The sequence below is a fragment of the Pristis pectinata genome, chromosome 1 (genome assembly GCF_009764475.1).
Source record: "Pristis pectinata isolate sPriPec2 chromosome 1, sPriPec2.1.pri, whole genome shotgun sequence".
Lineage (NCBI taxonomy): Eukaryota > Metazoa > Chordata > Chondrichthyes > Rhinopristiformes > Pristidae > Pristis > Pristis pectinata.
In genome coordinates, this window is record NC_067405.1 from 42,227,475 (window position 1) to 42,255,050 (window position 27,576).

Here is a 27,576-nt window from a genome sequence, read left to right on the forward strand (position 1 = left end):
CACCCTATCAGATGGGACGGAAGTTAGAACGCTGGACGGTTGGTCCCCGCGTTCTCGGCGGCAGTGGCGCGCGAACGCGGCAGTTTGTCGGGAGGGGCGTCTTCGTGGGAAGTATCCGTCCGGCCCGCGGCTCTCAAACTGCCCACAAAGTAAAGCAAGGAAGTAAAGGCTAGCCCACCATCCTACATTTCAAACTTCTCCGAGACAGCATAAGGATTGATTTTTAAACATGCAATCATTTTCCTTTCAATCAAATGGCCAGGGACAGTTAATTAAACCAACAGTGTGCTTGGTGCTGTGCGAAAAATCACGCCTTGTGTGTTTCACAGATGTGCAATTCTCTGTAAGTTGTCGACCTATCATCCATGAACTTTGTTAAAATTTTACATATTCCATAACTGAAAACACTGATGTTTTAAATGTTGTTGACTGAAGACAAGAATGTATTTAATTCCGTGTGTCTTATTTTTGCTGATAACTTATTGTGCGGCCTTCTGAGAATTTATGTAGATGATACCTGTAAAGGGCCTCAGCCATGCAGCAGTGCAAGTTTCCTTTTCATCAAATTAGACGGACATAATTTTTGTCTCCTATGTCCGATTTGACCAAGAGCTCAGCCACTCTAATGGCAAATTCTAATAACTTCCTCACAACTCATCTGATAAATCTGCAACTGAATGATTTCCTTTTCCCGTTCTTCTTAAATGTTGTTTTCCTAGCAAACGAAATTATTACCAAAACAATCATTAAAGCGTTCAGTTTCCCTTGTAATTCCCAGTAACACCATTAGGTGGAAACTGAGATACTGTATATGTTTATTTTTGGCCCGCAACTTTTCAGTTCCAGGAAGACCCATCCTTTCGTTGCAGGGTGAGGGTCACCTTGTTCCTAACTTCTGTGCATTGCAAGATGTCAGGAAATAGCTGGAGGCCATATGTGTCTACTCTGCTAGTGAACTCAGTAATGAGTCAAGCACAGAGTCGAGGGGCTGGATGACCTTTGCATTTGGCCCCTAGGCTTTGTGCCAAGGATAGCGGGGACATGTAGCACCACCCCATTCATTTGAATGAGGTGCTGACCTTGATCTGAAGAGGCAAGTGTTTTATCGCTTTTTCTGCAATTAACTAATTTATCATATCACATAAATTTGGTAAATAAGTTTATTATTGTCACATGTACCAATGTACAGTGAAAAACTTTGTTTTGCATGCCATCCATACAAATCATTTCATCACATCAGTACATTGAGGTAGTACAAGGGAAAACAATAACAATGCAGAATAAAGTGTTACAGTTACAGAGAAAGTGCAGTGCAGACAGACAATGAGGTGCAAGGCCATGAGGAGGTAGATTGTGAGGTCAAGAGTCCATCTTATCAATAGTCTTATAACAACAGGATAGAAGCTGTCCTTGAGGCAGGTGGTACATACTTTTAGGCTTTTGTAACTTCTGCCCGATGGGAGGGGGGGAGAAGAGAGAATGACTGGGGTGGGTGGGGTCCTTGATTGGCTGCTTTACCAAGGCAGCAAGAACTGTAAACAGAGTCTATGGAGGGGAGGCTGGTTTCCACGATGTCCTGAGCTGTGTCCACAACTCTCTTCGGTTTCTTGCGGACCAGGGCAGAGTAGCTGCTGTTCCAAGTTGTGATGCATCTGGATAGGATGCCTTCCATGGTACATTTATAAAAATTGGTGAGGGTCAACAGGGATGAATTTCTTTAGCCTCCTGAGGAAGTAGAGGCACTGGTGCACTTTCTTGGTCATGGCATCTGCTTAATTGGACCAGGACAGGCTATTGGTGATATTCACTCCTTGGAACTAGAAGCCTTCAACCCTCTTGATCTAAGCGCTGTAAACAAGAGCACGTGTCCCCTTCCTGAAGTCAATGACCAGCTCTTTTGTTTTGCTGACATTGAGGGAAAGGTTGTTGCCATGACACCATGCCATGAGGCTATCTCCTTCCTGTATCCTGACTCATTGTTATTTGAGATGCGGCTCTTTGCAGTGGTGTCATCTGCAAACTTGTAGATGGAGTTAGAGCAGAATCTGGCCATGCAGTCATGAGGGTATAGGGTGTAGAGGGCTGAGGATGCAGCCTTGTTGGATACCAGTTTTGAGGTATAAGGGGAATGTCAGGGATAAGTTTTTTTACACAGAGAGTGGTGGGTGCGTGGAACGCACTGCCAGCAGAGATTGTGGGGGCAGATACATTAGGGACATTTAAGAGACTCTTAGACATATGAATGATAGAGAAATGGGGAGCTATGTGGAAGGGAAGGGTTAGATTGATCTTAGAGCAGGATAAAATGACGGCACAACATTGTGGGCTGAAGGTCTGTACTGTGCTGTATTGTTCTATGTTCTATGATCGTGGCGAAGGTGTTGCTGCCTATCTTTACTGATTGTGGTCTGTTGGTCAGGAAGTCAAGGATCCAGTTGCAAAGTTGATTCCAAGGCCTAGGAGTTTGGAGATGAGTTTGCTTGGAATTATGGTATTGAAAGCAGAGCTATAGTCAATAAATAGTAGTCTGAAGTAGGTGTCTTTGTTATCCAGATACTCCAGAGATGAGTGTAGGGCCAGGGAGATGGCGTCTGCTGTAGACCTGTTTTGGCAGTAGGTGAATTGAAGTGGGTTTCGGCTGCCTGGGAGGCTGGAATTGATGTGTGCCATGTCCAGCCTCTCGAAGCACTTCATGATAGTGGATGTCAGAGCCACCGGGCAGTAGTCATTAGGGCACATTACCTTATTTTTGTTTGGTACTGGGGTGATAGTGATCTTCTTAAAGCAGGTGGGAACCTCAAATTGAAGTCAGGAGAGTTTAAAAATGTTTGCAAATACCCCCGCAAACTGATCTGCACAGGATCTAAGGAGACAGGTGGGGACTTCATCTGGGCCAGACGCTTTCCACGGGTTCATTCTCTGGAATACTGCTCTGATGTCTGGAATTGTGGGTCCAGGTGCATTGGAGGTTGTCGGGGTGGGTGGTGACATTTCATTCCTCTTCTGTTCAAAATGTGCATTGAATGTAAGAAACCCTTAACTTTCAGTCATTTAAACTCTCTTGAACAGACTTCAATATTAGTTCCAAGGCTTCTAATATGAAGGAGCTGTCAAGTAGCCATTGGGATGTCCAGGGACGGGCCTCAACAACCACTTCTTAATTATTGCATGTGAATCATTTTGCCTCCTTGGAGAGCCTCCAGTATGGTTGGACCCACAAGGCTGCAAATAATGTGGCTGCAGGAATAGAACGGGTTATTATATAATCTGCTTTGTTATTGTTTTCCATGGAGATTTCCCTTGTATTAAATTCATTAAGTTCCAACCATTAGTATATTTTCCTTTTTCTATTGCTAGTATATTGACCGGTGGTTTAAACTGCATTTATTTCAATGCAAAAGGCTTAACAGGTAAACTGGGCGAATTTGGGGCATGGATTGGTTCAGAGGACTGGGATATTATAGCCATAACAGAAACATGGCTGAGAGAAGGGCCGATTGGCAGCTCAATGTTTCAGGGTACAGGTGTTACGGGCATGATATAGGTATAGGTAAGTAAGAAGAGGGGATTGTGTTTTTCGTGAGGGAGGACATAACAACAGTGCATAGAGTTGATATTCTTGGGGGATCGTCCAGTAAGCTATATGTGTTGAACTTAGAAACAAGGAGGAGATGATCACTTTGATGAGACTATTATAGGCCCCCCACTAGTCAGTGGGAATTAGAGGAGCAGATGTGTAGGAAGATTGCAGATAGTTGTAAGGATAATAGGGTAGTATTAGTGGGAGATTTTAACTTCCCTAATATTGACTGGGTCACCCATAGTGCAAGGGGCTTGTACAGGGTGGAATTTGTTAAATGTGTCCAAAAAACTTCCTTAATCAACATACGGAGAGCCCTACTAGAGAAGGTGCAATACTGGACCCCTTTGGAATGAGGTAGAGGAAATGACTGATGGGGGAGCACTTTGAGACCAGTTACTATAATTCTATTAGTTTTGAAATAGTTATGGAGAAAAATAGGACTGGTCCACAAGTTAAGGTCCTAAATTGGGGTAGGGAAAATTTTGAAGGCATTTGGTCGGAAATTGCAGAGCACGCTTGGGTGAGTGTTTGCAGGTAAAGGGACAACTTGCAAGTGGTAGGTTTTCAAAAGTGTGATATCAAGAGTTCAGGGTCAGCATTGTTTCTGTGAGGGTGAAGGCCAAGGCTGCTAAGTTCTGGGAACCCTGGTTGACAAGAGATTTTGAGTCTCTGGTCAGGAAAAAGAAGGTGGCATACATCAAGTTAAGGCAGTCAGGATCAAGCGAATCCCTCGACCAGTATAAGCAGTGTAGGATCTGGCAGGCAAGGTTAAAGAAAATCCCAAGAGATTTTACAGATATATTAAGAGTGAAAGGATGGCTATGGAGGGAATTGGTCCCCTTAAAGATCTGCATGGCTGTCTTCATGTGGAGTCACAGGAGATAAGTGAGATTTTTAATGAATATTTCTCATCAGTTTTTAATGTGGAGAAGATCATGGAGGCGAAGGAAATGAAAATGAGGTGTGATGTCTTGGACAATATATGAATTACCAAAGAGGAGGTATTAGCAGTCTTAAAAGCACATTAAGGTGGATAAATCTCCAGCGTCTGACCAAGTGCATCCTCGGACCTTGTGGATCCTAGGGAAGAAATTCCGGAAGCTCTTGTAGATATGTTTGCATCATCTTTAGCCACAGGTGGAGTTCTGGAAGACCAGACAGAGGCTAATGTTGTACTGTTATTTAAGAGGGGCCACAAAGACAAGCCAGGGAACAACAGGCTGGTGAGCCTGACACCAGTGATGGGTAATTTACTGGAGGGGATTCTGAGGGACAGGATTTACCAACATTTGGATAGACAAAGACTGATTAGGGATAGTCAGCAAGGCTTTATTAATGGGAAATCATGTCTCACAAATCTGTTAGTCTTTTAAAGAGGTATCTAAGAGGATTGATGAGGGCTGTGTGGTGGAAATTGTCAATATGGACTTTAGCAAGGTTTTGACAAGATCCCATGTGTAGTTTAGTCTGGAAGGTTAGATTGCATGGGATCCAGGAAAGCTAGCTAATTGGATACATAATTGGCTTGATGGTAGGTAGCAGAAGGTAATGGTGGGACATTGTCTGCTTAGAGGCCTGTGACTATTGGTGTGCCACAGGGTAGGCCCATTGTTGTTTATCATTTATATAAACAATGTGGATGAGAAGAAAGCTCTCCAGTGCCTCTACTTCCTCAGCAGGCTAAAGAAATTTGGCAAGGCCCCTTTGATACCAACTTCTATTGATGCACCATAGAAAGCACCCGATCTGAATGCATCACGACTTGGTATGGCAACTGCTCTGCCTGGGACCGCAAGAAACTGCAGAGATTGTTGACACAGCTCAGCAATTCATGGAAACCAGCCTCCCCTCCATGGACTCTGTCTATACTTCTTGCTGCCTCGGTAAAGCAGCCAGCATAATCAAAGACCCCACCCACCCAGGATATTCTCTCTTCTCCCCTCCCCCATCGGGCAGAAGATACAAAGCTTGAAAGTACGTACCACCCGGCTCAAGGACAGCTTCTATACCACCTTTATAGGACTATTGAACAGTTCCCTAGTATGATAAGATAGACTCTGGACCTCACAATCTACCTCATTATGACCTTGCACCTTATTGTCTACCTGCACTGCACTTTCTCTGTAGCTGTGACACTTTACTCTGCATTCTGTGTTGTTTTGCCTTGTACTACCTCAATGCACTGTGCATTGAATTGATCTGCATGAACTATTGGTATTGGTTTATTATTGTCACAGTGAAAAGCTTGAAAAGGTACAGTGAAAAGCTTGTCTTACAAACTGATCGTACAGGTCAATTCATTACACAGTGCAGTTACATTGAGTTAGTACAGAGTGCATTGATGTAGTACAGGTAAAAACAATAACAGTACAGAGTAAAGTGTCACATCTATAGAGCAACTGCAGTGCAATACGGTATGAGGTCACAACAAGGTATGCAAGATAGGTTTTTCACTGTACCTCGGTACAAGTGACGATAGTAAATCAATTCCAATTACAAGGCACAGTTGGTAAGTTTGCAGGTGACACTAAAATAGGTGGTATCGTAGACAGTGAAGAAGGTTATCAAAAATTACAGGGGGATCTTGATCAGCTAGTTAAGTGGGCTGAGGAATGGCAAATGGCATTCAATTCAGATATGTGCGAGGTGTTTCAATTTGGGAAGTCAAACCAGGGCAGGACATTCGCCATGAACAGTAGGGGCCTGGAGTGTGTTGTGGAACAGATGGACCAAGGAGTACAAGTACATGGTTCCCTGAAAGTGGCAGCACAGGTAGAGCGATGAAGAAGACTTTTGGCACGCTGGCCTTCATCAGTTAGGACACTGAGTATGTTGCAGTTGTACAAGACGTTGGTGAGGTCACGCTTGGAGTATTGTGTACAGCTTTGGTCATCCTGTTATAGGAAAGACATCATTAAGCTGGAAAGCATGCATAGAAGATTTACGAGAATGTTCCCAGGGCCTGAGTTAAAGGGAGAGGTTGGTCAGGTTACAACATTATTCCTTGGAGTGTAGGAGACTGGTGAATAGATAGGGTGAATGCACTCAGTCTTTTTCTCAGGGTTGGGGGACTAAGAACTTGAGGGCATAGGTTTAAGGTGAAAGGGAACAGATTTAATAGGAACTTGAGGAGCAACTTTTTTTTACACAAAGTGTGGTATGTATGTGGAATGAGCTGCCATAGGAAGTGGTTGAGGCAGGTACAATCACAACTTTTAAAAGACATTGGGACAGGCATTTGGATAGGAAAGGTTTAGAGGTGTATAGGCCACACACAGACAAATGGGACTAGCTTTGATGGACATCTTGGTTGGCATGAACGAGTTAGGCCAAAGGGCCTGTTTCCATGCTGTGTTACTCTGATTCTCTGACTTCTTCCTCCATTGAAAATATTTGACAAGATTGCTATTTTCTTATCATCCATTTTCACTCTTCCTTGTATTTGTATATGCCATTCCCTTTTATCTCAATAAAATCTTAAATCTTAATTGTTGGTTATGGTTACTAAACTGACAGATTTATCAAATTTATTTGTTGGGAACCTAAAGATTCCATTGTTTTGACCTTGAAGGAATGCTCAGGATGTTTTGAACTACAGTGATGTATTTCCCACATATTTTCAAGTATGGCATTGGGTGGGGGGGGGATGCTTAAATGCTGATACTTCTGATCTGGCATGTGAGGAGTAATGTTTATTGAAAGTAAATCAATGAAAGCCATCTGAAGAAAAATCTCAAAGTAAAAAGGCATTGAGGAGGAATTCAACAAATGAACTGAGTCAGAAGCAGAATTGGGCAATCTTATTAATAGGGCAGACTTTTCTGATTTCTTTTCACTTTACTTGCATATTTTATATTTTGTATGTAGTCTGAACCTATGTGCCTTTGATACTGCTGCATGTTTTTCATTGTACCTGTACCTCACCGTACTCGTGCACATGACAATAAACTTGACTTGAAATATTACTGTTGTGGCACTGTTTCAGACAGATTCCAGGAAATTGAATGGAGTTGGTGCCTATGGAAAAGTGTGACAGGAATTGAAAATAATGGCATTAATGTTTCCATTACTTAATGGAAGAAATTTTTGTTTCAGTGATTCTGGATGTCAAACATGCAGTTTGACAATATTAGAGATGGTGGAGGAGGTTAAGTGAGGTAAAGCTGGATATTTACATTCCACGTGTCTGAATTAGCACTGTTTTTAGATGAGGTTGCTGAGAGGCAATGTGGTAGTAATAATCTGGAGAGGCCCAGAGTCTATAACTGTGGGAGACACCACACAAAACAGTATGTGCACGGGATGTAAAGCAATGCAAAGTAATTTTTGAGAAAGCTAAGAATGGAACTAGACAGTGCTGTCTCATCCAGTCCATGAACATTGCAGAAAATGTGGCTGTCAAAGGCATAGAGAGCTCAAGAAAGAAAAGGAGGGACAGATTGTTTTGCAACAACCAAAAGGATAACAGTTTGTGACTTACAAGAACCATTTTGGTGCTGTGCAAAGTAGCACCCACGTTTGGGATCAAACTCAGGTTCCAGGAGCTGTGAGGTAGCTGTTCTAACTGCTGTGTCTTTTTTGCACCATTTCTGGGGTTACGGTGACCAGCCTCTGAATTCAATCCCTCTTCCTATCCCACTGTCTGTGGAAATAAATTGTTCCAACTTTTCAGACTTATTATCTGATCACCCTTCATAGTAGAAGTATTCAAATCATGAGTTTTAGACTGGGTGAGCTCAAATTTGGGATGTTGCAATGTATTCAAGGATTCAAAGGAAGAGGTTGCAGATGGAGAGGTGGTTGCAAGTGTGGAAGGTTTTCAAAGAAAAGATAATGAAGCCACAATCCTGAAATGCACATGTAAATGCTTTTGTTGAAATGTTGTAATATGCTTCAGGAGCTGAGAAGAACCTAGGAACCTTACCCATGTTCTTTGTTGAAAAGCTTCTCTACATTGGCCAGACTATGTAATTCATCTTTAAGCCAAACTGGATGGGTGGAGAGGACTATGAATACTGTTTAGGATTGCACATTAGAAAAATGTTTAATTGAACTCTTCAATACCTCTGTGCATTAGCTACATTTAATTCTGAAATTTCCAAAAAAAACTAGGGAACTCCACTGTGGAGCTACTTCATTATAACTGCAACAAGCAGTACTTGTATTGCTGGATCAGACCTCGAGAATTGGTGCAACTTGTGACATCGTCATTGCAGAAGCATGGAGGGAAAAGGTAGGTCTCTTCTGCAATCGTCTATTGTGTAATTTATGAGCTAGGTTTTAGCAAAATATGCTGAGGAATCTGAAAAATGTCATTGAAAATACTAAGCTGGTCATGCGGCATTTGGTTAGTGAGAAGCAAAGTTAATATTTCAGATCAATAACTTCATATAAAAAAACATGAGGTTCATTCAATTCCCCTTAAAGCACTGCAGAATTTTCCCTTGGGAGAATAAATGGGTTAAGGCTGACAGTTTTGTGATGCATTTTTTTTATACAATAGATTTATTTCAAGGGTGAGGGATTAAAAGCTGCTCTTGATGAACTTCACTTCTGAACTAAAGTGTCTTTCCACAGACGTTCCTTGATCTTAATTTTAAAGCATTTTCTGTTTTTTTTTGTATTTAATAGAGACTGTTTATTTGCTCAATATTTGGGTAACTATTATGTCTGCCACTTCCTGCCACATGACCTCTTCATCTTACCTACAGAATTCTAACAGGACTAGACAGGTTAGATACAGGAAGGATGTTCCCAATGGTTGTGAAATCCAGGACCAGGATAAGACTGAGAGAAGGAGAACTTACTTCTCCCAGAGAGTGGGGAACCTGTAGAATTCTCAGCCATAGAAAGCAGTTATGACCAAATAATTAAATATATTCAAGAAGTAGTTGGATATTTTTTTAAGAGCTTGAAGAATCAAGGGATTTGGGGAGAAGCTGGAACAGAGCATTGCATTTGGATGATCAGCTGTGATTATATTGAATAACAGGACATGCTCAAAAGGCCAAATGGCCTACTCCTGCTCCAGTTTTTGTAAACTTGTACATGTAAACCATCAGACTGAAGATCAGTAAACTAATGGACACATCTATTTGGTATTAAATGAATAAATAGTGTTCAGTACAAATATCATATTTGTATTAATTATGATTGTTATTATTCTCAAAATACCAAAATAATACATTTCCTGTTCAGTTTCTTAATGGTTGTTTGATTGATCTTTGGAACAATCACATACTGCTTATGTGACAATAGTAGCAGGAAGACAGATCTAGTTTAATCTATCTGATGGCTTCAGACAATGATGTAAAATGAGACATAGATCATATAAAATCTTTTTAAGATTTATGACAACAAAGAACATTCGACGTTTGTACCACTCAAGATTACCTTAGGATAATAACTCTTCACATATTCCCGGTTACAAAATATGTCTATCCCAATCTATTTTGTAATTATGAAATTAATTGTCAGTCAGCCATCTAAAAAGCTTCTTTGCAAATTAACATGAAAGACTATTTTCAACAGCTATTAATTTGCAAAATTCATTTCTTGAAAAGAATCAAACTTTGGATGGATATTAATATATTTGGCCCAGAGCCATAATTAGATTCTGTAGCTTGCAGAGATCAATGTAAACCATGTGAATGCTGTGATCATCAAGGAAGAATAACGCTTAAGACAAAAATACCCTATGGTAATGTATATCAAATAATGTATATATTATGGTAGAGACCAGCTGGCTAGTGCCAGTGTGTTTGATTTCTGAATTTAAAGCAAAAATTTCATAAAGTTCCATTTAGAACAATGCACTTACTAAATATGGATAGTTTTATTATACATATTAGTCTAGGAGACTGGAGAACATTATTAGTATTGTTTCATGGTGCTTTATAAAAATGTAAGAGTTATTCTGAATTACATATTGTGTCCATGTTCCAAGACAACACACTGAGGCAGATCTCTTGTTGTCCCAAAATTGCATACCGCCTGCCCCTGGGCACACTCTTTTTGTCCATCCTGCATCTTCAACCAGGAAGCCAGCTCCTAGTACTCTGGCCTGGCTGAGTGCAACATTGGGGCTGTCTCAGCATAGACAGCCTGCTGCATTCGTAGGATCGCCTTCCTGGCTCATGGACCCCCATTGCCTTTGACATTCAATTACACTCGTAAACCTGTTATACAATTAAATATTGCTTAAAATGATTTTTTAACATTTAGTACAGTAAAAACATTGAAAATAATTCAGTCAATGATAATAGAAAAGTCCACTTACCTTTTCATGGCAGTTGATTTCTCCCATTCATTTGAATAGGGATTGCTTTGCTTATTTCAGGTTTAGACTGGCATAGGGTCAGCTAGCAGACTTCCCAACCTGAGTGCAGGGAAGCCTGTGGAAGTTTGTGCTGACTCATTAGAGTTGTTTTGAAGTTTACCAGTACACCACAGGGGCAGCCTTACCTGATGATGGCAGGGCAGAACATGCTGCTGCCAGGTTAAGCCCATACCAGCACTGGAATGTGGGGTTTTGTGGGAATATGTTGGCAAGTCCTCGTTTTAGCATTTGCATTGACATTAAACCCCAACTTAAATGTGATTTTGTTTAGCATAAGCATTCTATATTTTTTAAAGATCAGAATATGAAGTACGTAGATTAAATAATTGCAATTCAAAATCATCACTGTTGATATTTTCATTTGTATCATTAGAGTTGCTGGAAATATTCAACACTTTGATTATAATGATATATTGTCAGTTGTAAGGGATGGTAACTGATTTATATTCATTTAACTGAAAACTTATAATGGTATTTGTAATATTCATTATGACTTCAAATATGTGATTTTTGAAGTGCAATTTAAGCAAATTTTTCCTCTGTTTCCAATTGTTGATTTTAATTAAGATCTGATCATTGAATTTTAAACTGAGAATTGAAGTAATTTTAATTCAAATTTGTATGGTTATGTACCATTTATTGAGCTAATCATAGAATAGTGTAGTATGGAGGGAGACTATTTGACCCATTAAGTCGGCCAACTCTTTCAAAGGTAGATTTGCTTGCTTTCACTTTCCATATTTCCCTGACAATCTTTTACTTAATTTTAGATTTAATGTGAGCTTAAGTCTTTGGGTCAGGAGATGCATTCCTTGGTCTTTTATTTTCTTTTTTTCACCTTCCAGGACCCTGGGCACCATTTTACACCAAAACAGAGATTTGCTTCTTTCAATAAAATACATTGTATTTGAATCTCACAACACAACATTGAGGAAACAGTCTTGTGGAGTACTTACATTCAGTCCACAAACATGACGGTGAGCCTCCTGTTGCCTATCGCTTTAATTCTCTATCCTACTCCTATTCTAAACTATCTGATGTCAATCTCCTTCATTGTTCCAATGAAGCTTAGCATAAGCTTGAGGAACAAGAACTTATCTTTCAACGTGGCACATAACAAACTTCAGAACTCCACATTAAGTCCTATGGTTTCAGACAGTTATTCTACTTTTTCTGAATACAGCTCATTAAGACCCAGTTTTGTTTCTCATATTTCATGAAGTATTTGACAGTTATCCAAGTATTAATTTGAAAGGAATTTGAAAATAAGGTGCAGATAAGATGATTTGAAAATACTGCAACTGACAAATGTTCTGATCAGCATTAAGGTTTTCCAGTGATGTTTCTGTGTAGTAGGCTATAAGGAGCACTAGTATATATAGGAGCAGTATATATAGAAATACATTTTAAAGAATCGGCCTGCCTTACTGAAGCTTTTCATTATTACAAAGACTTATTTGTTGTGTTTTTCTTGAAAGAATTTGTCATGTCCAAATTGGATGACAACATCTCCCTAAAGAATTATGATTAGCTGATACTGGGATATTTTCTATACATTTAGTAATTTCAGATAGCTATGAAATATGGAATTCAATTCAATGTCTCATTGACCCATTGTGTTTTATCTGTTTTTTTTAACAAGAAGAGCCATCACATGCATTGCTCTTGTTAGTTACTGTGAAGACCTCAGGAAGAGCATCATGGCTGACTTTGTGTTCTAATGAAACTTCATTGTAGCATGCATATTTTAGGGGATTTTTTTAGTTTGATAAAGCACACTCTGATATCACAACCAATTTCTCTTTGTGTTTCTTCACCTTGAGCTGCTTCAACACATTTAGCCTAATTTCAAATACTTTTTATTTTTTTCTTCCCACACAGGAGAAGTAGACAAAATTATGGAAGTAGAAAATAATAACCTGTTTCTTATAATCCAAGTTATAGAAAAAAGTTGGGGGTATATTGAAACTTATGGGTGAGATTAGTATTTGAGGGTCCGTAGCAACAAGCACTACTGTAACAAGATGAGAAACAATTACACCATGCAACATTAGGATCCAATAGTAGGGTGATGTGGAACATCACTGGTCATCTAAAAGGGATCTTCATAATTTTAAAGAATTCAGGGAGGTTTTAAAGTTTCAAGTTTACAGTCACTTAGCCCTTACACATAATTTATTATGAGCTACTTTAATGTTAAAACATACTTTAAAGCTGTAGTTTAAAATTGTGTTGAAATCAATGGATTATCTTGCCAGTGGAGTAATATCTATTATTTCATTCTTCAGTCAAGAAGAAAAGAAAACTGCACAAGTCAGTAAAATATTCTGGATGAATATTAAGAATTTGTTTTTCAGAGGTTGAATTATAAATATTTAGGTAATTTTGATATTGCACAAAATAACTTCAGTATGTTTTCAAAGAGCGGATATACTGTAAAAAAAAGATCAACAACCCCATTTTTATCCCTATCCAACCTTTCTCATGCATGGGACTATGGTACTCCTGGTTATTTTTTTTGAGACCCTGTAAAGAACATCATGAGGGGGAAAATGGTTCACAACATGGAAGGCTGTACATAATGCATTGGCTCATTGTAACAGTGGAGCTCACAGCAAACCAGGATACATTGAAGGTGAAAAACACCATGATGCTGGAGGAACTCAGCAGGCCAGGCAGCATCCGTGGAGAAAAGCAGGCAATCAACGTTTCGGGTCAGGACCCTTCTTCAGGACTGAAGGTAGAAAAAGGGGAAGCCCAATATATAGGAGGTAAAAACAGAGCAGTGATAGGTGGACAAAAGAGGGGAGGTGAGATGGGCACAAGATGGTGATAGGTAGATGCAGGTAAGAGATAGTGATAGGCAGGTGCGGGGGAGGAGGGGAGAGCAGATCCACCGGGGGATGGGTAAAGGTAAGGAGAGAATAAAAAGAAAGTGGGGAAGAAAAAGGAGAGAGAGGCTAGGAAAAAGAAAAAAAAGAAGCATTGTTTGGGGGGGGGGAGGGGCGTGGGGATTACTTAAAGTGAGAGAGTTCAATGTTCATTGCATTAGGCTGCAAGGTTCCAAGATGGAAAATGAGGTGCTGTTCCTCCAGTTTGTGCTTGGAATTCTCCTGGCAGTGGAGGATTCCAAGCTGCCAGGAGAATTCCAAGTGCAAACTGGAGGAACAGCACCTCATTTTCCGTCTTGGAACCTTGTAGCCTAACGGCATGAACATTGAATTCTCCCACTTTAATTCCCACAGCTCTTCCCCACTCCCCCCAACCATGCCTCTTCTTCCCTTTCCTAGCCTATCTCTCAGTTTCCTACCCCACTTTCTTTTTTTTCTCTCTCCTTACCTTTGACCCATCCCCCGCTGGATCTGCTCTCCCCTCCCTCCGCGCACCTGCCTATCACTATCTCTTACCTGCATCTACCTATCACCACCTTGTGCCCACCCTGCCTCCCCTCTTTTGTCCACCTATCACTGCCTCTGCTTTTCCCTCCTATATATTGAGCTTCCCCTTTTCCTATCTTCAGTCCTGAGGAAGGGTTCTGACCTGAAACGTTGACTGCCTGCTTTTCTCCACGGATGCTGCCTGGCCTGCTGAGTTCCTCCAGCATCATAGTGTTTTTCATCTAGATTCCAGCATCTGCAGTCCTTTGTTTCTCTGCATTGAAGGTGAAGTAGCAGGAAGGCCCTTGTAGGGCCCTAGTATGGTTAGTCACTTCCTTCATGGCCCCATGAAGAAACCCTGAAGGAGCAAACAGTCCGTAGTAAGGAAAATTGCTAATAGGAACCAGCTCATTACATTTAGGAATGGGACTGATGATGAGTCAGGAGATGGCCCTCTAACCCTGGCAGTGCAGCTGATAGTGTGCTGGGTCCCAGGCCCTGAGAGTTGACCACTGGATTTCTGAGCAGTATTTTGGGGGAGAGAATAAGGGTTCTTTACTGTTGTTTGTTCCACTGCTCTGTTTGTGTCAAAGCTGTGACTGCTACCTTGTAAAAAAAAACTAATAACATCTCAAGATCCAGGTTAATTTTGAAAATGCAGGTTTTTGAAATGGTATGCTTTTTTCAAAAATCTCAAAGGCCACCATGACCTCTGTTATAGACTCATAGACACAGGCCCCAGTAAATGCATTACCTCACTAGATTAAGAGGTTTATTGTTGTATGCAAACTTAAGCAGCACAACTGAAAAAGTACTTCATTACCAAGAAGTGGTGCTTCTAAAGATGGCATCAATTTCATCTATTCAGTAACCTTCAAATTTCTGAAGTTCCTGGATGATTTATTACTTATGCAGTCAGCAGTTGGTGAAATCACTCACTTTGACAAGTCCATCATTTTCAGCTCTGTGGATCATAGGAAACAGATGTAGTAAAAATAAGGACAATATGGCAGTAAACATTATTTCATAATTCCTTTTTCAACATACATTGTAAACACAAGTTTTGATGATTTCTTCAACATCCTCCCCAAAAGAATATGATAATTGATATCGAACAAGTTTAAGAATGCTTGTAAATAATATAAAATTTCAATTATATATGTTTAAACAGTGAATAGTTCAAATAAGAATAATATTTTAACCAGAAAATTTGAATCCAACAATAAACTAAATGGTATGTCAGTAGACTGAGACTGAAAATGAAAAGGATAGCCACAGTTTATGTTCAAGGGGAAGGTCAATGTCAAGTTCATATGTAAGTAGTTATAACAGGAAAATGTTGTCATTGCAATAGGACTCGATCTTTCACTGTTTCAGAAGGCATAAGCTTTAGTCTTACTCAAAGAAATGAATGGGTTGATGTCAGTGCAAAATAAATGTAAATTTAATAATCTCACTCACAACCTCAACCTACCTCCAATTGGCTCCTATCAGTGCAGAATGGTGGATGGTTAGCCAAAAAAGTGCAAAGAGCTAAAATGGTTATTTAAATATTATAATCAGAAATCTTACAGAGTGTTTTACTGGCTGAACCCATGCTAGAACCTCTAAACACATGAGGTTTGGAGAAAGGGTAAGTGTTCTTACATTAGTACTTATCGGCTATGAGGGAGTGGCAACCATGCTGTCTGATTTGATCCACCCCTCTCTTCAGCCATCACCCAACGCCTGGGTGCCATTGGACAAGCAACTTAACCCGCATCAAAGTAATTAGACCTACTCTAGGGTTAGGGATTGGAAATCTCTCAGCAATTCCACTATGGGATATGCAGGCTCCCAAAGCTGTCCATTGTGCCTCCAGGGTGCTCCCTAGGCAACAAGGAACCAAATCTATTACTCAGGCTGATTTTATGCATCAATGATATCTTCAGGGATTTTCTTTTGTAGCAAAAATAATTTGTATCTGTCTGAAATTTGTATCTATCAGAATCACTCATTTCTTAAAATTGTCTGGCTACAAATTATTTTGTCATGCAAGGATTAGAATCACTGAGACCAACTTTGTACATTTAATGATGCATCATGTTCGCTAGGAATTTCGGTCAGTTTCACGGTGTAATGACAGCAAATGCTGACAGCTCTACTGTCAAAATCAAGGCCAATAAGTTTGGTGGTAATTTTAACAAAACCCATCTTGTGGGTATAGGTGAGTTTGAATTGAATGTTCATTTCAATGTAAGATGACTGTCTAATCTATTTTCACCTTGTTGCTGGAGGGTTAGTGTAAAAACTACCCTTTAATTATTATCAGTTAGTCTGGTAGAAAGGCCTCTACTAATGATGTTAAAAATAGTAGGGATTTGTTTTGCACTATTGAAAAACAATTGTTTAACTGATATGTAATGTTTCCTTGGGTTTCTGAAATCAGGCTCAATTACAACACTAAGTTGGATTTTCCTAGATCTGGTTCAATACCCTGAGAGGTTTGCTGGTGCTACTCAGGAGGGTTTAAACTAGAGTGGCAGGGGGGTGGGAAACAGAGCAGCAGGGCAGCAAGTGGAGGGGTTGAGGAGAAGGTAGATGTTATGATAAGTAAGTCTGAAAGGAAGGACAGGCAGGTCTAGGTTAATGAACATGGTGGGACTGATGGGCTGGTTTTCTCTAGTTGCAGCAGCCAGAGCAGCAGAGGGGAGGAGCTCCCAGCTTTTTTTTTGAAAGTTGTCTCATTGGCTAAGTGTGTGGCAACTAAACCAATAAGAGGAAGGGAGGGTAAAGTGGAGCAGCCATTTTGGAATGAGTGGGCCAGTGTAGTAGTGGCTTTGGCTCAAGAGGCTTAAAATAGAAGGACATCCCTTTAGAACAGAGGTGAGGAGGAATTTCTTTAGCCAGAGAGGGTGGTGAATCTGTGGAATTCATTGCCACATACGGCTGTGGAGGCCAAGTCATTAGGTATATTTAAAGCGGAGGTTGATAGGTTCTTGATTACTTAGGGTGTCAAAGGTTACGGGGAGAAGGCAGGAGAATGGTGTTGAGAGGGAAATATAAATCTGCCACGATTGAATGGTGGAGCAGACTTGATGGGCTGAATGGCCCAATTCTGCTCCTATGTTTTATGGTGCGCTTATTTTAATGCAAGGGGTATTATGGGTAAGGCAGATGAACTTAGAGCCTGGATCAGTACATGGATTTATGATGTAGCCATTATGGAGACTTAGTCATGAGAGGGACAGGACTGGTAGCTCAAGGTTTCTGGTTTCACTGCTTTAGATGAGATAGGGTGGTAAAAGAGGTGGAGGAGTTATAGAGTTATGCAGCACAGAAACAGATCCTTCAGCCCAACTTGTCCGTGCCATCCCAGATGCCCATCTAAACTAATCCCATTTGCCTGCATTTGGCCCATAACCCTCTAAACCTTTCTTATCTATATACCTGTTCAAATGTCTTTTAAATGTTACCATTGTACCTGCCTCAACCACTTCGTCTGATAGCATATTCCATATACGTGCCACCCTCTGCGTGAAGAAGTTGCATTGCATTACTAATCAGAGAGGACAGAGTGGAGGGCTCATCCACTGAGGCAATATGGGTAGAACTCAAAAATAAGGGTGCAGTCACTCTGATGGGGTTATACTCTCGGCCTCCTAATAGCTACTGGGACATAGAGGAACAGATATGTAGACAGATTATGGGAATATGTAAAAGCAACAGGGTTAATGTAGTGGGTAACTTTAATTTCCCTAATATTGACTCAGATTTCCTTTGTGTAAGTGGCTTAGATGGGGCAGAATTTCTTCAGTGCATTGAAGTGGAGTTCTTGAAACAGTACATGAATATTCCAATTAGAGGAGGGACTATACTGGACCTTGTTTTGGGAAATGAACCTGGCCAGGTAATTGGTCTTTCAGTGGGAGAGCATTTTGGGAATAGTAATCACAAGTTTTAAGATAGTTATGAATAAGGATAAGTCTGGACCTTGTAGGAAAGTACTAAATTGGGGAAGGGAAAATTATGATGTTATTAGACAGGAACTAGTGGGAGGTAATTGGAAGCAGCTGTTAGCCAAGTCTACATCTGACATGGGAGTTGTTTAAAGACCACTTGATCAAAGCTCAGGACCAGCATGTTCCAGTAAGGAGGAAGGGCAAGAATAGTAAGGTAATGGAACCTTGGATGACAAGAGAGGTTATAAATCCCCTTGGCCAGGTAGGATACCTCCCAGGTTATTTGAAGAGGAGGTGGCAAAGGTGATTGCTGAGTGTAAGGCAGTGGATCTTGTCCACATGATAGGTTGATCCAGAAGATTAAGATGCATGTGATCTATAGTGACTTGGGTTTGGATTCAGAATTGGCTTGCCCATAGAAGACAGAGGGTAATGGTGGAAGTGTTATTCTGGCTTGTGGTCTGTGACCAGTGGTGTTTCACAAGAATCAATGCTGGGACCTCTGTTGTTGGTGATATTTATAAATGACCTGGATGAAAATGTAGATGGGTGGGTTAGTAAGTTTGCAGATGACACAAAGACTGGTGGAGTTGTGGATGGTATGGAGGGCTGTCAAAGAATACAGCAGAATATAGATCAGTTACAGATATGGATGGAGAAATGGCACATGGAGTAAAATCTGACCAAGTGTGAGGTGTTGCACTTTGGGAGGTCCAATGTAAGGGGAAAGTATCCAGTTAATGGCAGGACCCTTAACGGCATTGATGTACAGAGGGACCTTGGAGTGGCCATGCAAGTAGATAGGGTGGTAAAGAAGGCATATGGCTTCATGGATTGGGACATTGATTATAAGAGTCAGGAAGTCGTGTTGCAGCTCTGTAAAAATTTGGTTAGGCTGCACTTGGAGTACTGCATTCAGTTCTGGTTACCCCATTACAGGAAGGATTTAGAGGTTTACCAGGATGCTGCCTAGATTAGAGGATATGAACTATAAAGGAGAGGTCGGACAAACTTGGGTTGCTTTCTCTGGAGCTTTGGAGGCTGAGGGAGACCTGATAGAGGTTTATAAAATTATGAGCAGCGTAGATAGGGTAGACTATTAGAATATTTTTCCCCCAGTAGAAATGTCAAGTACCAGACAACATCCATTTAAGGTGAGGTGGAGAAAGTTTAAAGGAGATGTGCAGGGCAATTTTTTTTCACAGAAAGTGGTAGGTGCCTGGAATGGGCTGCCATGGGTAGTGGTGGAAGCAGACATGATAGTGGCATTTAGAGATTAGATAGACACATGAAGATGCAGAGAATGGAAGGATATGGATCATGTACAGGCAGAAGAGATTTAGTTTAATATGGCATCATGTTCAACTCAGACATTGTGGTCCGAAGGGCTGTTCTTGTGCTGTGCTGTTCTATATTCCAGTACCTCTGTTGCCTACACATTGCACTGTCCTGTGCCAGATAAGAGGGTTGATCTCATTGACACCAGAGTTGTGGGAAGGTCTTGGGCTGATGCTGCTGAAACTCCAGAATATTCCTTATAGCTCCAATCAAAAGGCTAAGCCAGGGATGGAGCTTTACCTTCTGTCAAGGTTGTATATGATTATTATAGTTTTTAAATATCTCTGTCACTCAGAGACATAAAAACTTCTTGCTAAAAGAGTTAATTAAAACATATCAAACACTTAGAAGGTATCAAACATATGAGATGAAAATAAAATAATTCTTTTAAAAATTTATTCATTCTGTACCTTTTAATCCATAGCTTTAAAATATCTGTTGAAATTAATGGGGTTGCCAAATCTGATCTGCTGTAGTGCTACTTTGTATTCCATGAAGAACCCAGTTATGTTGCATATTGACAGATGCAGAAACATCTGTTAAGTAAGTCCCTCATTTACAACAGGTCCAATAAACCTGGGGCTTAATTCCATTGGAATGGCTAAACACTGATATTTTCCTTCAGAACTGCTGCTGCAGCCAGGAAAACTTGCCCCGTTAACTATGTATAGTACTCTCTGATCTTCAGTTTTGCTCATTTGAGAATGAGTCCTCTTATGCTTCAATTCAAGAGGGAAATTTTAAAGTCTAATTCGCTTTCAATTTTTGGCATTTTAATTTGTCCATCAAATTAGATCACCTTCCTTTTAGGTACTCTCAGTTCATGCAATTGCATTTGTTCTCAATGTGGAGATATAAAGGTTTTCCAGAATAATTATGGGACAGCTGCCTGATTTGGTTAGTCAGCGAATTGTCTTTATTTCACTGTTTATTCTTGCCTAATATTTTCAATCTATATTTAGTAGGAGAATAATTCCATCTTTTATTTGTCACCACAGCTTTCTAATGTAGAATGTCAATACAATTTAGGTTTTTTTCTTATGTACAATAAATCTTGTCAATTCATTGTTACGTATGATTGGGAAGATGATTTCAGAAGAAAAGGTGGCAAATGGCAAGTAAATTTCTCATGGCTTGATTAAGAACTCTTTTGATAGGTAGAATATTTTCCAAAGCACTTTTGCGGTCCAGCCCAGAAAACATAAATTTTGAATACATGTCCATCAAAGCTGAAAGAACCTTCTTTAACTGTTTAAACCACAGATTCAAGCAATTAGCAATAGTTTATGAAAATATTGTTACATACCTACATACTGCATACTCTTATGCCCTCTCTTTTCAGGTAAATCTGTATTCCTTAACTATTTCTTTCTTTAATTTAAAGATAAATGGGGACACAAGATAAACTTTATAATATGTTGAAAATGAAGTAGTTTCAAGCATTATTTTATTTCCATGAAAACATCTTTTAAAGGAAAATCATTTTTTGGTCCTCTGGTACTCATTGATGAATTATCTGAAGTAGTATATGGAGAAAGCATAGTGGCTAAAAGAATAAAGGCTATCCTCTTGTGTAAGCTATCTGAGTCACATGAAATAGAAATACAAATCATTCAAAGCATAATCTACTTACACCTGCCGTTCAATGTTGTTAAGCATCTTTTCAATCTGCGATCGATGAATTTCACCATCTATCATGGCAAGGTAACTGTAGAGGAATCTAAATGTAGTGTAAGGGATTCGACCACCATCTTCCCTTGAACTTAAAATCTCAAACGCATACTTCATGGCATTTGTAATATTCTGTGGAAGAAAAGCATCAAAATCTTTACAATTTGCAGACAGTGTGCAAATGGAACTTATGGATTCCTGAGTAGTTGGTTGCCCTGGACAAAGTTGCTGCATCCAACCTAGATGACCTGATCCCATCTATTTGGCAAGGCTGAGAATAACGTAGGGCCTTGCCTATAGTGCAAGTGCCCTGTTGCACTGACCGAATGGTATCAAAAGCTAGTGAGGCCCACCTCTGACAATGGATATTGTTTAATTTCAATGTTAGGGAATGTCTTTGACACATACAACCACTGAAATTTACCTAGGGTTTGTTGGTTACAGAATTGTTAAAAGTATATAAAAAATTTTTTTAACGACTTAGCACACATCGACATACTTAAAAGGAAACCATTAAAAGCACTTAAGGTAAATTAAATCAAATAAAACACTTCTCTTTCTCTTGGCAACTGATTTCTCGTATTAAGAACGTAGTAAGTAAGAGCAGGAGTTGGCCATCCAGCCTTTCGAGCCTGCTTTGCCATTCATTAAGATCATGGCATCTTCTATCAAAGCACCATTTTCCAGTCCAGCAATATCCCAACTCCCTTGATACCCTTATTGCCCAAAATCATTCAATCTTTCTGCAGCCATTTGGCTAGATAATTTCAAAGACCCATCACTCAGAGGAAGAAATCTCTCCACATCTCTGTCCTTAATGGCCCATCCCTTAGCCCTGCACTCCCCAGTTGGGAAAACATCCACTGCATCCATCCATTTCAATCCCTTTAAGAATTTTGTATGTTTCGATGGGATCTCCTCTCATTTTATAAACTCTAGAGATTATAGTCTCAGTCTACTCAATCACCTCAGACAACAAATCTGCCCGTTCCTGGAACCAGACTAGTCAACCTTCACTGCACTTCCTCTATGGCAAGTACATCCTTTGTTAGGTAAGGAGACCAAAACTGCAGACTAGGTGCGGTCTTACTGAAGTCTTATATAATTGAAATAGGACTTTATTACTCCTGTATTCAAGTCCTCTTGTAAAAAAAGGCTAACGTACCATTTGTCTCTCAATTGCTTGTTGTAAGTACATGCTGACCATCAGCCACATTTACAAGCTTTCCTAGGTCCCTTTGAGCATCAACATTACCTAGTCTCTCACCATTTAACAGATAGGGAATGTTCTGTATTTCTGTTATGTACACCAAAGTGAATGATCTTATTTTTCCACGTTATATTCTATCTACCGTGTTCTTGCCCGTTCAGTCACCACGACTCAGAGACCTAAACAGCCCATCCTAGTGAGGCACAGATTCACGTGCACCTCCTTAAACCTCATCTATTGCATTTGGTGCTCTTGATGTGGCCTCCTCTACATCAGGAGAGCAAGAATCTAGGTGACTGTTTTGTGGAGCACCTGCGCTTTGAGTGCAATGGCCATGTTGAGCATCCTGTTGCATGTAATTTCAACTCCCCTTTTCCACACTGACCTGACTGTCCTCGGCCTTTTTCACTGCCATGGTGAGGCCAAACACAAACTAGAAAGCACCATCTCATGTTCCTTTCCCATGCCTACCAGTCTACCTAGGTTTACCCCTCTTTGTTCACCCTTTCAATTCCCCCTCCCCGTTCCCTGGATTTGTTACCCTCTCCCACCTGGTTCCATCTGCCCATCACCCACACACCTATTCACCTGGGTTTCTTCTCCCTTGGTCTACCTTTTCTGTCCTGTCTGCATCTGGTTCCACCTGCCCACCATCCCTCCCTTAGTTGGTTCCACATCGCCTTCCAGCCTCTGTCTCTACCTTCCCCCTCCATTCCTCAACCTGGCTTCATTTGCCCATCATCCCCTAACTTACCTGGTTCCACCTATCAGCTGCTGTCTCACCCCACTCTCTCACTTCCATATACAGACTACCTTCTCTCTACGCAGGGTCTTGACCTGAAATGTGAACATCCCTTTGTCTCCATGGATGCTGCCCGACTTGTTAAGTTCCTCCAGCAGTTTTTTTTTGCTCCAGATTCCAGCATCTGCTGTCTCTTGTTGGGATAGCAAATTGGTAGCCCCCTCTTCTCTCTCCATCTCTTAATTAATTGGATTATATTACTACTTTCTAATCAATCAGTACAATCCCAGAACCTATAGAATTTTGAAAGATGATAACCAGCAAATCCACAATCTCTCAAGCCACCTCTTTCAAAACTCTGGGAAATAAGGTGTGGTACAATGATGCAGCTAATAGAGTGCTGCCTCACAGCTCCAGTAAACCAGTTTCAGTCTTGATCACCAGTGGTGCATGTGTAAAATTTGCACATTCTTCTTGTGACTGCTTAGGTTTTCTCTGGGTGCTCTGGTTTTCTCCCACATCTAAAAAATATGCGGGTTCAAAGGTTATTTGGCTACTGTAAACTGCCCCTAGTGTGTAAATGACTGGTAGAATTTGGAAGGAGTTGGGGAGAATAAAATGGCTAACGTATGATTAATGTACAAAAAAAGGGTGCTTCATGGTCGGGCACACTCCATCCTGTATCTCTTTATGACTTGACTTCATTATTTTATAAATCATTGGGTTTATCTGCTTTCAAGCTCCTCAACTTCTCTGGCATTATTTGTTGACTAATGTTTAGTTTTAGTTTGTCAATCTTGGTAGACCTTTGATTTCTTAATATATCTAGCACATTTTGTTTGTCTTCTTGAAAACAGATACAGGATATTTGTTTAACTCCTCTGCCATTTCCTTATTCCCCCATTATAAATTCTCCTGCCTCCATCTGTAAAGTGCCCACATTTGCCCTTGTTAGTCTTTCCCTATTTATTTACCCATAACAGCTTTTGCAGTCCATTATTATGTTTCTCTCTAGTTTACTCTCGTATTCTACCTTGCCTTTTTTTTAATATCAATTTCTTAGTCCTCCTTTGCTGAGTTCAAAAATGCTCCCAGTACTCAAGCCTACTGTATTTCTGGCAATTTTATAACTCTCTTCCCTGGATTTTAACATCTTCAATTTCTCTTGTCAGCCACATAAGAATAATTTTTCCTGTTGGATTCTTCTGCCTTAAAGTAATATATATACTTTTTGCAAATTTCTTTATTTGCCAACCTTTGCTAGTCTTCTGTCATAACCTTCCATGTATTCTTTCAATCAATCATGGCCAACTCACCTCTTAAACTTTTGTTTAAATGTAACACCTTAATTTCACATTGAATATCACTTTCAAACTCAGTGTTAAATTCTGTTAATTTTTTTCTGAGTTGGCTCTTCAACATTTTGATCTCAAAAGGCATCACATATAAATTTATTTCAGGCTAATTATGCTGGGCTAATCTGGCACAGGTTCAGTAGGCAGATTTCCCAGCTGAAGAGCTGGAAAACTTGGAGAAGTTCACTTTGTGTATTGAACTTCATGTTGAGCATATTTGCTGGTGAATCCATGTGCCAATCAACCAACAAAAGATGCAAGTCACTTGTTTGTTCTAGGTGTGAAGTGGCTGAAACCAGTTTGAGGCATAGACATAATTTAATTAAAACCACATACTACCTGCCTGAAATAAGTACCCCAAGGTACCCATCCAGATTTGGGCTATTGAACAGTCCAGAGCTCAAACAACCTGCAAAAAAAAGTAAACCAGGGAGGGACATTCATGGTTGCAGTGTGGAAGGGAGGCTCAGAACAGCAGTAACCAGGAATTTTTTTACTATGGTACCACTGAGTTTCTTGATCTACAAAAATAATGAATTTGGGATATTTTTGGCTCTATTGACAGGAAATCTAGTAAAGGGGGTCTGATTTATGCTATACTTCTTCTTAAAATGACAGTTGGGCTTGTTAAAAGCCATCTGCATTCGATTGGCTAAACTGTCATATTCATAAATCAGCATTCATAAATCAGGTGGGATGCCTGTGAATAAACAAGAAACAGGTGCATATTTGAAATATAAGATGATATAAAGAAAATATGGGAAAGTAAGTAAAGTTAAACTTGAAAAATATAATCATTCAAAATATATTGGTATTGTTCATTGTATGTGTTTTTGTTTAAGTAACTGAGAATAAACTCAAAGATAAGGAAATTGTATTTTTCTGTAAACATTTTTCCAGGGTTTCCATGCAGTTATGGTTGATGATCATGGAAATTCCTGCAGAAATTAAATGACAAATGGCTGAATTTTAACTTGTTCATGGGCCAGAATTAGAAAACCTGTGTTTGTGCTAGCCTCTGCAATAGGATGCTGATTCCAGGTTTTCTGACTAGCTAGGCTGAACAGATGTAAATTTTAACTCTGACTCTGAAAGGGGCAATGGACATTTGATAAATTCTATAATTTTACATATAAAGAAAGAGTGCACAGAAACAAAAATTTCACATTCAGTTGATGAATTCATTGCTGGATGTCATGGCTGGGACTCTAAAGGCGCGCAGGGAGATGCTCTTTCCTCTTTGCTGGTGTAAAAAGCCTATCAGGATGATCTGACTGGAGATTGCCTCGGAGAGTGGTCTCACTTTCTGGATTTAGGCAAAAACAGTTTATTGAGTTCATCAGATCAGGAAAATTGTTATACTGGAATACTCATTTAAATCTGTACTATCCCCAGCCTTCTCACTCTTGATTTCTTAAGCTGGCCCCGGCATGTTACACCTCACACCAATTCGTTTTGCTTGTTTCCAGTTCTCTTTGTCTGTGCACTGCACTTTCTCACATTTTCAGTTGTCTATCACTGACATTAATTGCATTTCCTTTATATGTAGTGTCATAACTCTCTACTTCCATCCCTTATACAGTGGCAATTACTCTCACTTACAGGTTGACATCTCTTCTTATTTGCAGGAAAAGAGAACAATGTTGACAAGACATGGGGAACAACCTCAAAGGACAAACTTATATGGTGCAGAACCTGCAAGCTTGCAGTTTAATATTTGAGTGACATTGATTGAGAGTCATCAAAGAAGGAAAGGAGTTAGTGTATGCCTGGTGCTGTCAACACAGAACTGAGCCATTCGTGTGATGTGTGCAGCCACACTTGCTGGTCACAGATTGATCGTGTTTGACATTGACTGTGCAGTCGGTCCATGACTTAATGACAGAGATATCTGTCAGTTCTTCTGTGATTTGCCTTGCTTTCACTGGTAAGTTCCAGGAAGCCCAGGAAACCAGTGGACACAGTTATGTTTAATGTTAAAATTACTCTAATTGGTTAATTAACATTATTGATATTGACAGCTTGCCTCTCCAGAAGGGATTGCTTGCATGCAATCTTTCATGTTGATGTTGAATATGGAAGTTGCTTGGCTGGAGGCAGCTAGCTAATTTTCAACACATTTAATACCACACCCCTCCTCCCCTGGCTCCCAATCTCAGTTTCAAAACATGAAATTCCCAGATGTAAAATATCCTAGCTATAGTCTTACAGTTATCTTGTATAGACTCATTCCCTCCCCATTATTTTTGTATTAAATTAACCAATGTGAAATTAAATGTATCATTTTAAGACTTCTAATTCCATTTCTGAAATTAAAAAAAAATTATTGTATGAAATTGTTTGTTTCTTTGCAATAGAAAACTTTGCCCATCTGGGAGCATTTGAATTCTCCAAAATAAAATAACAGATGTTAGAAATTTGAAGTAAACAGAGAAAATACATCCCAATTAAAGATCATTAATTTTGTTTGTCTCGCTGTATTCTGCCTGATCTGCTATATTCTGCATCTGCAGTATTATGCTTTTAAGCAATTTTTAATTAACTATTTAAATATTATAAAGAATTCTGAATAAAGTTGGGATATGATTAACATAAAATAAATACTTTCTAAAAAACATTTTTTTTAAATGTACTCTACTTTGCCTTCTCTCTTTCAGCCATCCCTCTAATATGTTGTACCTTTTTAAGTTTTACACATTTCATTGAAGCTATTGCATTATATACATTTGATTTCAATTTATCCTTTGCACACAAAATTTAGAACTGTTGAACGTTTTCTGATCAGGAATTATTATCCTTTGAGCCTGATTCCAAGGCAACACCACTGAGTTGCCATTAATGAAATTCCATTTTTGGCACTACTGTTTTAGTACAGGAAATTATTATAAATAGTAATGATCTTTCTTAAATCCAATAATGTAATGAATATTAGAAGACCATGAATACACAAACATAGATTAGCAATAAATTAATGCAGCCACTTATTGGAAATATTATATAATTTTCTTTCTGCATTTTAT

The 27,576-nt window shown here is 39.7% G+C and overlaps 1 long non-coding RNA gene across 1 annotated transcript; it reads left to right on the forward strand.

The window, feature by feature from the left end:
• The first annotated feature begins 95 nt into the window (after positions 1–95).
• On the forward strand, positions 96–26,881 carry LOC127574248 (uncharacterized). Its single transcript, XR_007956891.1, has 4 exons — positions 96–343; positions 8,696–8,816; positions 11,768–11,899; positions 26,185–26,881. It is a non-coding gene; the product is annotated as an uncharacterized LOC127574248 (long non-coding RNA).
• Positions 26,882–27,576: the final 695 nt, after the last annotated feature.